Source organism: Vigna unguiculata, chromosome 10 (genome assembly GCF_037176805.1).
Source record: "Vigna unguiculata cultivar grain cowpea cultivar isolate G323 ecotype 2 chromosome 10, ASM3717680v1, whole genome shotgun sequence".
NCBI classification, from domain to species: domain Eukaryota; kingdom Viridiplantae; phylum Streptophyta; class Magnoliopsida; order Fabales; family Fabaceae; genus Vigna; species Vigna unguiculata.
Window position 1 is genome coordinate 3,630,303 of NC_140801.1, and position 9,792 is coordinate 3,640,094.

The window sequence follows — 9,792 nt, forward strand, 5'->3', positions numbered from 1 at the left end:
TTCTATGCACTTGATTTTATGCAGAAAAAATAAATATTATGAATCCATCAAGTTTACTATTAGCTTATTTTTATAATACGAATATATAGATGTAAAGCATAACACTTAAAAGTCAACTTTAACCTAACTAAAATTTATTTCCAATTAACTATATCATTTTTTATTAATATAAAGAAACACTAGAATTGACTTCATTTCAAACGCACACATAATCTCATCAATACATTATTGACATAAGATGGATTCTTGTTAAATAAATAAATAAATTTATTTATTTATTTATTTATATCACAACATATATTTAAGTTAAAGTCAATGTGTACTATTTTTAATTTTACTTGTTTTATTGAAATTTAAAAAGAAAACTCTAATTTTATAACTTTTTCCTTTATCAAAATAAATTTAAAAAGATAAACATAGAAAGTAGTACCAGAATTTGAAGTAAAAAATTATATTAAAATATGTAAGTTGATTGGAATCCAAGAATGTGTGAAAGTGAAGTATTGAAGTGTATTCTCTTTTTGTTTGGAGTCAATTTTAAATGGTGTGATAAAGTTTTATGAGCTATTTTGTTGCTGCCAAAATGTGTCTTCCAATGCATCAGAAAAGGACTAAAGGTTAAAGCTGGTTGCTTCTTTCTTTGGACACTCCTCAATTTTTTTTTTTATTAATTTTGGAGAAGAAATTAAAATCTTCATGCTCTTGTATTATTTATGGCTACACATTTATAAATAAAGAGATGACCGTTACTAGATATTAAATATATATATTTAATTATACTAGTTATTAATGAAATTCAAATAATTAATAAAATTCAATTTTTAACATTAAGATTTTAATTTTTTTATCATAATATAAAATAAATGTATATATATATATATATATATATATATATATATATATATTAGTAGACAGATTATTTATTCATAATAACTTAATAAAAATATATTAAAAATTTAAAAATAAAAAATTTATTAGATTAAGTTTATGAAAAATTTACGAAGTAAATAAAAATAAAAAAATAATATTTTTTAAGAAAAAATTAATAGAAAGTAAGAAAATTAGAGGGGTTTATGATAAAATAAAAATTATTTATTAATTTGATCATTTATATAATTATCGATTTATTTTTTGTATTTTTTTCTTGCTAATTTGAACACAAGCAAACAATAATTATTCCTCCTTTTCTACGATGTAAAAGTAATTAATTCAATAAAAATAGAAAAATAATTAAAAATTAAATAAAAGTATTAATCAAATTCACATAGTTTTATTTTTTCTTTTTGGGTTAAATATGTTTTTGGTCCCTCAAATTTTAGTGAATTTTGGAATTAGTCCCTCATCAAGACTTTATACTAATTTAGTCCTTCATCTTTCAAAATGCGTGAATTTAGTCCTTTTAACCAAAGTTTGTTAAGTTTATATAACGTTTCAAGCACATTTCATGATAGTATTTAAGTTAACATTGAAGCAAAAATGTGTCAAACAGTGTAAATAATTTAAATAGTAGCATGAAATGCGTTTGAAACGCTAGATAAACTTAATAAAATTTGGTTAAAAAGACTAAATTGGTCAAAAGTTTTGATGAGGGACTAATTCCAAATTTCGCTGAAACTTGAGGGATCAAAAACATATTTAACCCTTTTTTTTTTATTTTTTTTACTTAGCGAACTCTTTAATTTTATCATTTTTTTTTTTTACTCCTGCCTTTAACCAAGCAACTATTGTATTTAGGTTGAATTGGTTTTAGGTTATTGGACAAATTGATAACTTTTAATTATATCTCTCTTTCTTTTTTCTTAATTAAATCTTTTTTATTTGTATTCATTTTTTATAGAATACGTTTGTCCGTTAGTTATAAAAAAAATTAATGACATGGATAATTAATTTATAAATTCAATATGATCACGTGTAAATGTCTATACTAGATATTTTTTACGCCTCTATATTAATGGTTTCACATTTCTCATGTCTATATTATTATTCCCACTTATATTCTAAACTTTATTTTCAATTAGATTATACAATCCATATTTCTACAAGTTCACTTAAATCAAATATTGCTTACAAAATTTTCAAACTTTATTTCAAACTTTGTATAAGGAACTCAACAAATTTTAGTTTCTGAATGGTATGTTAAAGTACTTTTTTTTTAAATTTGGCTTAAATACCATTTTGGTGCTCATTTTCGTAGTGTTTGTTGCGGATGGTCCTCATTTTGACAGAATGTTTAAAATGGTTATCATTTTTACCGAATGTTTAAAATGATCCTCATTTTCGCAATTCGTGTTTTATTTGGTCCTTTTTTGTAACGCCGTTTAAATCATTAACAGAGCATCGTACATGTGACACGGTTTGTATTAGGACGTGTTACGTGTAATGTACATGTGTGATAATTAGATATTTGAGGATAAATATAAGTGAGCTAGGGTTTTGGTAAGGAATGTTTGGGCAGTTGGTGAATTTTGGCAATCTTGTTCCTCTATTCCCAATTGGTGTTGCTGCAATCTTCTTCTTCTTGCAATCCCATTATATAAGTATGCTACGGTCCCAATCTTCTTCCTTTTCCGGTCAACGGTGAAGTCTTATGGGAAAGAACTCCCTACCCTGACGTCCATCCACCACATAAGAGGATCTTATCAGGAAGATCCAAGAAAAAAAGAAGGTTGGAAGAGTGGGAGTTAAGAAAGGATAACACACAAATCGGCAAAGGAGGTCATAGGAAAAAAATGTAGCATATGCCGTCAGATTGGACATAACAGGAACAATTGCCTAGATAATTCTATGGATGAGCAGACTGCAACACCTGCTGAGACTACACCAGATGTCCAAACTGCTGAGAATGCACCAACTGCTGAGACTGCTAAGAATGCACTAACTGTTGAAACTCAAACAACTCAACCACCAAGGAATGAAATGGAGAGTCAAGCAACACCACTACCAACACCAGAAGAACCATCTCAGCAGTTTAGGATGAAATTACAGATTAGGAGGAGGCCATGATAGCAGCTACAAACGTCTTAGTTATTTTTTGGAATTTCTAATGTAAAATTCATTATTGATGTATTGCATTTTGACTTTTCTTAAACTTCGTTCAATTTCACTTTTGCCAAACATTGATGTAGTGCATTTTGATGAGGATGAATTAATGTTATGAATTTAACTTCTTCCAGACTTAGATCAATTTAATTTTTCCCAAGCTTAGATCAATATCACTTACTTCAATGCTCAGATTAAGATGTCATTTTGAACATGGTGGGACTAATATCAACATAATCAAACTAATTCATTTCTTCATTTAACAATAGTACAAAACAGATTGAACTTTAAAAGATTACACACAATAACAGTACGAATAATACAATAACAACACAAGTGAACCCTATTACTAATTGCAGCCTCTTCTCAACAACCTTGAATGACTTCTCCAAATCATTAATCTGCCTCATTTGTGTGATGATGATGACATCCTTTTCATCAACACCACCATTTGAACAAGTTGCAGCCCACATTATTGGAACCACCACTCTATAAATCAATAAACCAAAAATTAAAATCAATTTATTATTAAAACAAAAAATAAATACAGATTGTACCCAAAATTTTCTACTAATATTCTTTGGAGTTCTTGTCGTCCTCAAAGCTGCCATCTCTACGAATCGGGGTTAATCCATTTCTCGTGTAACCACCAACAGTGCATGGACACGATTACCTCCAACGATCACAACCAGAGGTAAAGGAAGAAGATTGGGACCGTAACATACCTATATATTGGGATTGCAGGAAGAAGAAGATTGCAGCAACACCAATTGAGAATTGAGGAACAAGATTGTCAAAACTCATCAACTGTCCAAACATTTCTTACCAAAATCCTAGTTCACTTATTTATTCCTCAAATATCTAATTACCACACCTGTACAGTACACGTAACATACCCTAATACAAACTGTGCCACATATACAATGTTCCGTTAATGATTTAAACGACGTTACAAAAAAGGACCAAATAAAATACGAATTGCGAAAATAAGGACCATTTTAAACATTCCGTACAAATAAGGATCATTTTAAACATTATATCAAAATGAAGACCATCCGCAACAAACATTACGAAAACGAGGAAAAAAAAGTATTTAAACCTTTAAATTTCTATCATATTATTTTTAGATTCTTTTAACTATCTTTATCTAAATCAAAGGATTTTATAATATTCACACCTTAATTAATATCTTATTCGATCGTTGAAAAAAATAATCCTTCTATTTTTTATGATTTATAATCTTATTTAAAACTTAAAATCTTAAATTTTTTTCGTATAATAATACATTATAACTAATGAGAGGATTTTATGATATCTATATTTTGAACTTATGATCCTATGATTTCCAACTTAAAATTATGTTAAATAATATATTTATCGTTTTTAAAACCCAATTAATATAAAATTAACATTTTTATAACAATTTATTATTAAAAGGATTTATATTTAAATATTTTTAAAAATAATACTTTTGTGTGACTAAACTCGTTCCAATCCAACTTAACTATAATTAAGTTTTATTTGTTTGAGTTGTTGAAAGTAAAATCATTTGTAGGACAAATCAAGCACTAAAACCAATAATTTTAAAAAATAAATGGATCAAATAAAATCAAAGTTTTTTGTGGATCATCTACAAATGTTTTCATTATAGTTGAAAACAAGAACATATGTAACCTAATAAAATAAATAAACCAATCAATCCTATTAAAATATAATCAAATTAAATAAAAGAAATACACTACTAAACTTGACCAATGCATCTATGTCCCTAAGAGTAACTTTCATTACATGACTTGGATGAAATGAATTAAATAGAGAACTCCACATTTATTTTAGCATAAGATGAAAGTTGAAGGCAGAGAGAAGTTGTGAAACATGAAACCCTAATTTAAGGCATTAACTACCCTAGAGTTAATGGATACCCCAATTTCGAGGGGTTCCTCGTGAATGTGTTTACCTTTTTGTTGAAGCTCACACGCACGCGCACCCATGCTCTTTCTTCATTGTGCTTTGTGCAGTGACATGTGAACATCTCTGTTTTCTTGTGTTGACGTCTCACTCACTCCAACCCTTTGTTGCTGTGTCTCTCCCCACTCCTCACTACCCAACAAAGTCTCTGCCCAAATTTTATTTACAGCTACTCTGCACTTCGTAATAACCTTCTTCACTGTGTGTTTTCATGGAATCACAAAACTTGCACCAACCAATGAAGTTAACCACTGTTTTAACCTCCATGAATGTTGTTTGGACTCCCAACAGTGAATTTAATATTAGTGGTCAACAGGGTCAGCGAAAAGTGGGACATTACAATAACGAGGAAGGAGTTAAGGATGTTGGACCATGGATTGTTACATAACAAAAAAGTAAAGGATTTCGGTAATGCTTTGTTTGTTTGGATGATTATGACAACAGATAGAGTATATCCCTTGGAAAAAAATTATTTTCATTCTCATGTCAATATTTAATGTGTGTAACATTTTATTTCATCCATATTCTCACCAATAACGAATATACATTCAAATTTATACTTAGATTTTGTCTTGTTATTTCAATTTCGATTAGTTACTTTTTATAAAAAAAAAAATCACAGAAACATGATGTTATTAAATATTTAACGTCAAATGGAGATGTATTTTTATTTTTAATATCAAAGATTTTTAAAAAAAGTTATAATTGAATATATTTCAAATTAGAGTAACAGATAAAATTTATTGAGAACCAAAATATTTATAAAGTTTGCAAATGAAAATGAAACAAAATTGATAAAATTAATAAAGTATTATTAAAAAATTATAAAAAAAATCAAGTTTAACAATATTTTAAATGTTTCTTTACTTCCTTTCTTTAAATTTTAATTAAATATTTTTTTATACTCTAATGAAAATTATAATACATATGAATTCGCAAAAAAAAAAAATATTAAATTAATAATAATTAAAATTTAGCATATATTTCTCATCTTCTGAACTTTAATCTATGTTGGATAATGATAAACAGTAGTTATGACAATGACATTAAGTTATTATATTGAGGCAAATAAAATATTTTTATGCAATTATAATGATAAAATTACACTTATGAAATGGGTAAGAAAATAAAAATAATTATATAAAAATCATTAAAACAATATTCTATGAGATAAAAATAGACAACAAAAATTATTAAAAAAGAGTAAAAAATGATAGATTGTGTCTTAAAAACAATTTGATACATCATTCAATGAAATAACATAAAAGAAAACAAATGTACAATTAAGGGCGGGTGTGATAAGATGAAAAGTACCTTCAAAATCTAAGAAAAACTTTTCAGACATCAAAGTAGTTGAATTGTTAAGAGATAATGAAAACAAGGATGAGTTCGGACAATATCTAGTCAATATGGGCTCCTTCCTTGTTAAGAAGAAACTTTCAACACTTCCACAAGAGCTTCAAAGTGTTTCTCTAGCATAACACCAACACCAACAACAAGTACAAAGTTGTGTGTTATGTGGATGAAATCATGCTAATGGACAATGTGTTTTGCAAAGCCAACCTCAAGAAGAGGAAAATTACATGGGAAATCAAGGTCGGCAAGGCATCTACAGGAACTACAATCAAGGATGAAAGTCTCGTCCAATCATGGGACAAGTCGAACCTTTCAATAGGCCACATTAACAACAACAACAACCCTCTTGCATGAAAGGACTTCAAAGCTTGAAGAGACACTTCAACTGTTCATGCAAGTTTCCATCTCAAATCATAAAAGCATTAAAGTCTCTATTCACAATTCGAAGACCCAAGTAGGTCAATTGGCAAAGAAGTTGGAGGAAATTTTGAGAAAAAATTCACTGCTAACACTAAAGTAAATCCAATTGAGTAATGTTATCATTACTAAGAGTGAAAAAGTGTTGGAAGAAAGAGTGAAAAAAAGAGAGGTTGTGAAAAATGAGATTGATGAGGAGAAAAATAAAAAAGAATAAAATAAATGGATTAAAGAAAAAATGAGTGAGAAGTTGGGATGACAAATAAACTCACCTCCCGAAAGTATTACCCAAACTCGTCTCCGTTTTGATGGGGAATCCTCGCTAGGGATGGCAAAGCGGGCCAGCCCAACCTTTTTTGGACTGCCCCACATTTTGGCCCGCGAAGTGCCGACTGGGTTGGCCCGTGGGCTGACCCGCATTTGTGATGAGCGAAATATTTCTTTTTCGTGTTGAGCAAAATAATTTTTTTTCATAATAACTGATATTCATTTTCTATCGAAATAATTCCAATTAGTTTACCTAATCAAAGACAAGAAAAATAACAACGAAAATTATAGCTAAAGTACAATAGGAACATATCACCTTACAAGACATGTACCTAAAAATGCATAAAAAGATATTCCATATTCAAAAACTAAAATCATTATCTTATATACAATGATTATGCATAAACAACATAATAATAATAATAATAATAATAATAATGATAATAATAATAATAATAATATAATAATAATAATAATAATAATAATAATAATAATAATAATAATAAAAGGAACTTAAAGAAACAACGTGATTAATGATGTGAGAACTAAAAAAATGAGAACATATAATTTTGTAGTCGGGCCAGCGAGCCAGCCCGCCCCGCCTCACCTTTAGCTCGCACGGGTTGGGGCCTATGCGGGGCAGACCATTGCGGGCCAACGGGTTCAACATCCCAACTCGTCCCGCGTTTTTTTGTGCGGGCCTGCAGGCTAGCCTACCCCGAATTACCATCCGTAATCCTTGCATTGACTGGGTATGGGTATGAGTGTGGGAAATCCTCGACTTTTTCAATTGGATATGAGGATGTACATATCCGCCCCGTCCCTGTCCCCATACTCGCCATAATACTTGTCCCCACCATATCCTCGTCCCGTTTAAATTATTAAAATATTCACAGTTAATTAAGTAATAATATATATATATATATATATATATATATATATATATATATATATATATATATATATATATATATTAATACCTAATTCCTATTTTTTATTTCTTTTAATTGTTTTGTCATAAAATTCATTTGAATCTTCAATATATTTTTCATCTTATCATAATATTTATGCAATTATGTTCAAATGATGTATGCCAATTAAATATTTTTTATGTCTCACATTTGAATATTTTTATTCTGTTTTAATATTTTTATTTATTATATATTTTTCTTTCACATGTGAATGTTTAATACTCTTAGTTTAAGTTTAAATGTTTAATATTATAAACCTTTCATTTACAAGGTAATATAAAAAAATTATCTTCTTTACTCTATTATTATTAATTTTTATTTCATTTGAAGAACTATTTTGTTCCGCTAAAACAATTTTCGTTATTTCTCAACCATTGACTATGTTGATATTTTAAAAATTTTCTTAAATCTCTAAGGTGTTTTGCATCTTATCATATCCTTAATTATACACTTATTTCTAAGACATACATTTGATAACTTTTCAATATTTTTATTTGTTGTTTATTTTTATCATGTAGAATACTATTTTAATATATTTTATATAATTATATTTTATTTTTTAACTCATTATCGATTATACTGTAATTTTTCTACTATAATTATATAAATAAATTTGATTTATTATAATAAAAAATTTAATGTAATTGTCATTAATTTTCTTTATCACCATCCAACATACATTGAACTTCAAAAGACACAAGATCTATGTTAAACTTTTATTATTAATTTATTATTATTATTATTATTTATTTAATAATTTGTTCTTTGCGTAATTTTGATAAGTAATGTATTATAATTTTTATTAGTATACAAAAAAGAGATTAATTCCTATTTAAAAAATTGAAGTAAGAAGATATTTAAAATATATTTTAATTTAAATATTTGTTTTCCTTTAATATTTTTTTAAAATATTTTTAAAATTTATCAACTAGGTTTCATTAATGTTTGCAAATTTAATAAATGTTTTGGTTCTCATGAAATTTTATTTGGTATTATAAGTTGAAATGTATACAATTATAATTTATTTCTAAATATTTGATATCAAAGAAAAAAAATTCTCCTCTTAATATTGAATATTTGATAATATTATGTTTTCTTCAACATAATTTTTTATTATTTTATAAAAATTAATTAATATTGAAATAGTAAGAAAACGGGTACGGGCACAAGAATATACCCGTAACCCGGTGGGGATGAGGATGAGACAAAAGTTTGATATTCATTAGGCTTGTGTAAGGGGATGAAGATGAATTTTTTCTATGGAGATGTGTATGGGATAGTGAAACTCGTTCCCGACCTGTCTCGTTGTGATCCCTGACGAGAAGAATGAGGAGAAAGTTGAGGAAGGAAGTCACAAAGAGGAAGAGAAAATTATAAAGAAAGGTGTAGAAAAATCTCTTCCATACCCACCGGTCTTCAAAGAAAGACAAGGAGAAGCAAGTTGCCCGCTTCATGGATATTTTCAAGAAATTGGAGATCAACATTCCTCTTTCAAAAACACTACAACAAAATGTTTTCTTTTTCTAAATTCATGAAGGATTTTCTCAATAAAATGAAGTATATAGAAGAGAAAGTTGTTGATGTTCAAGGAAATTGCAGCTAGTGACGGATCTTGAGACAAAATTTAGGGGGTGTACACAAAGGATTAAATATATTTTTAGTCTCTGAATTTTAACGTCCAAATTGAGATTTGTCAGGTCTGAAATTTTAATACATTTTGATCCACAAACTTTATAAATAAATGGATGCAATCTTTTTAACTCAATTGTGTTAA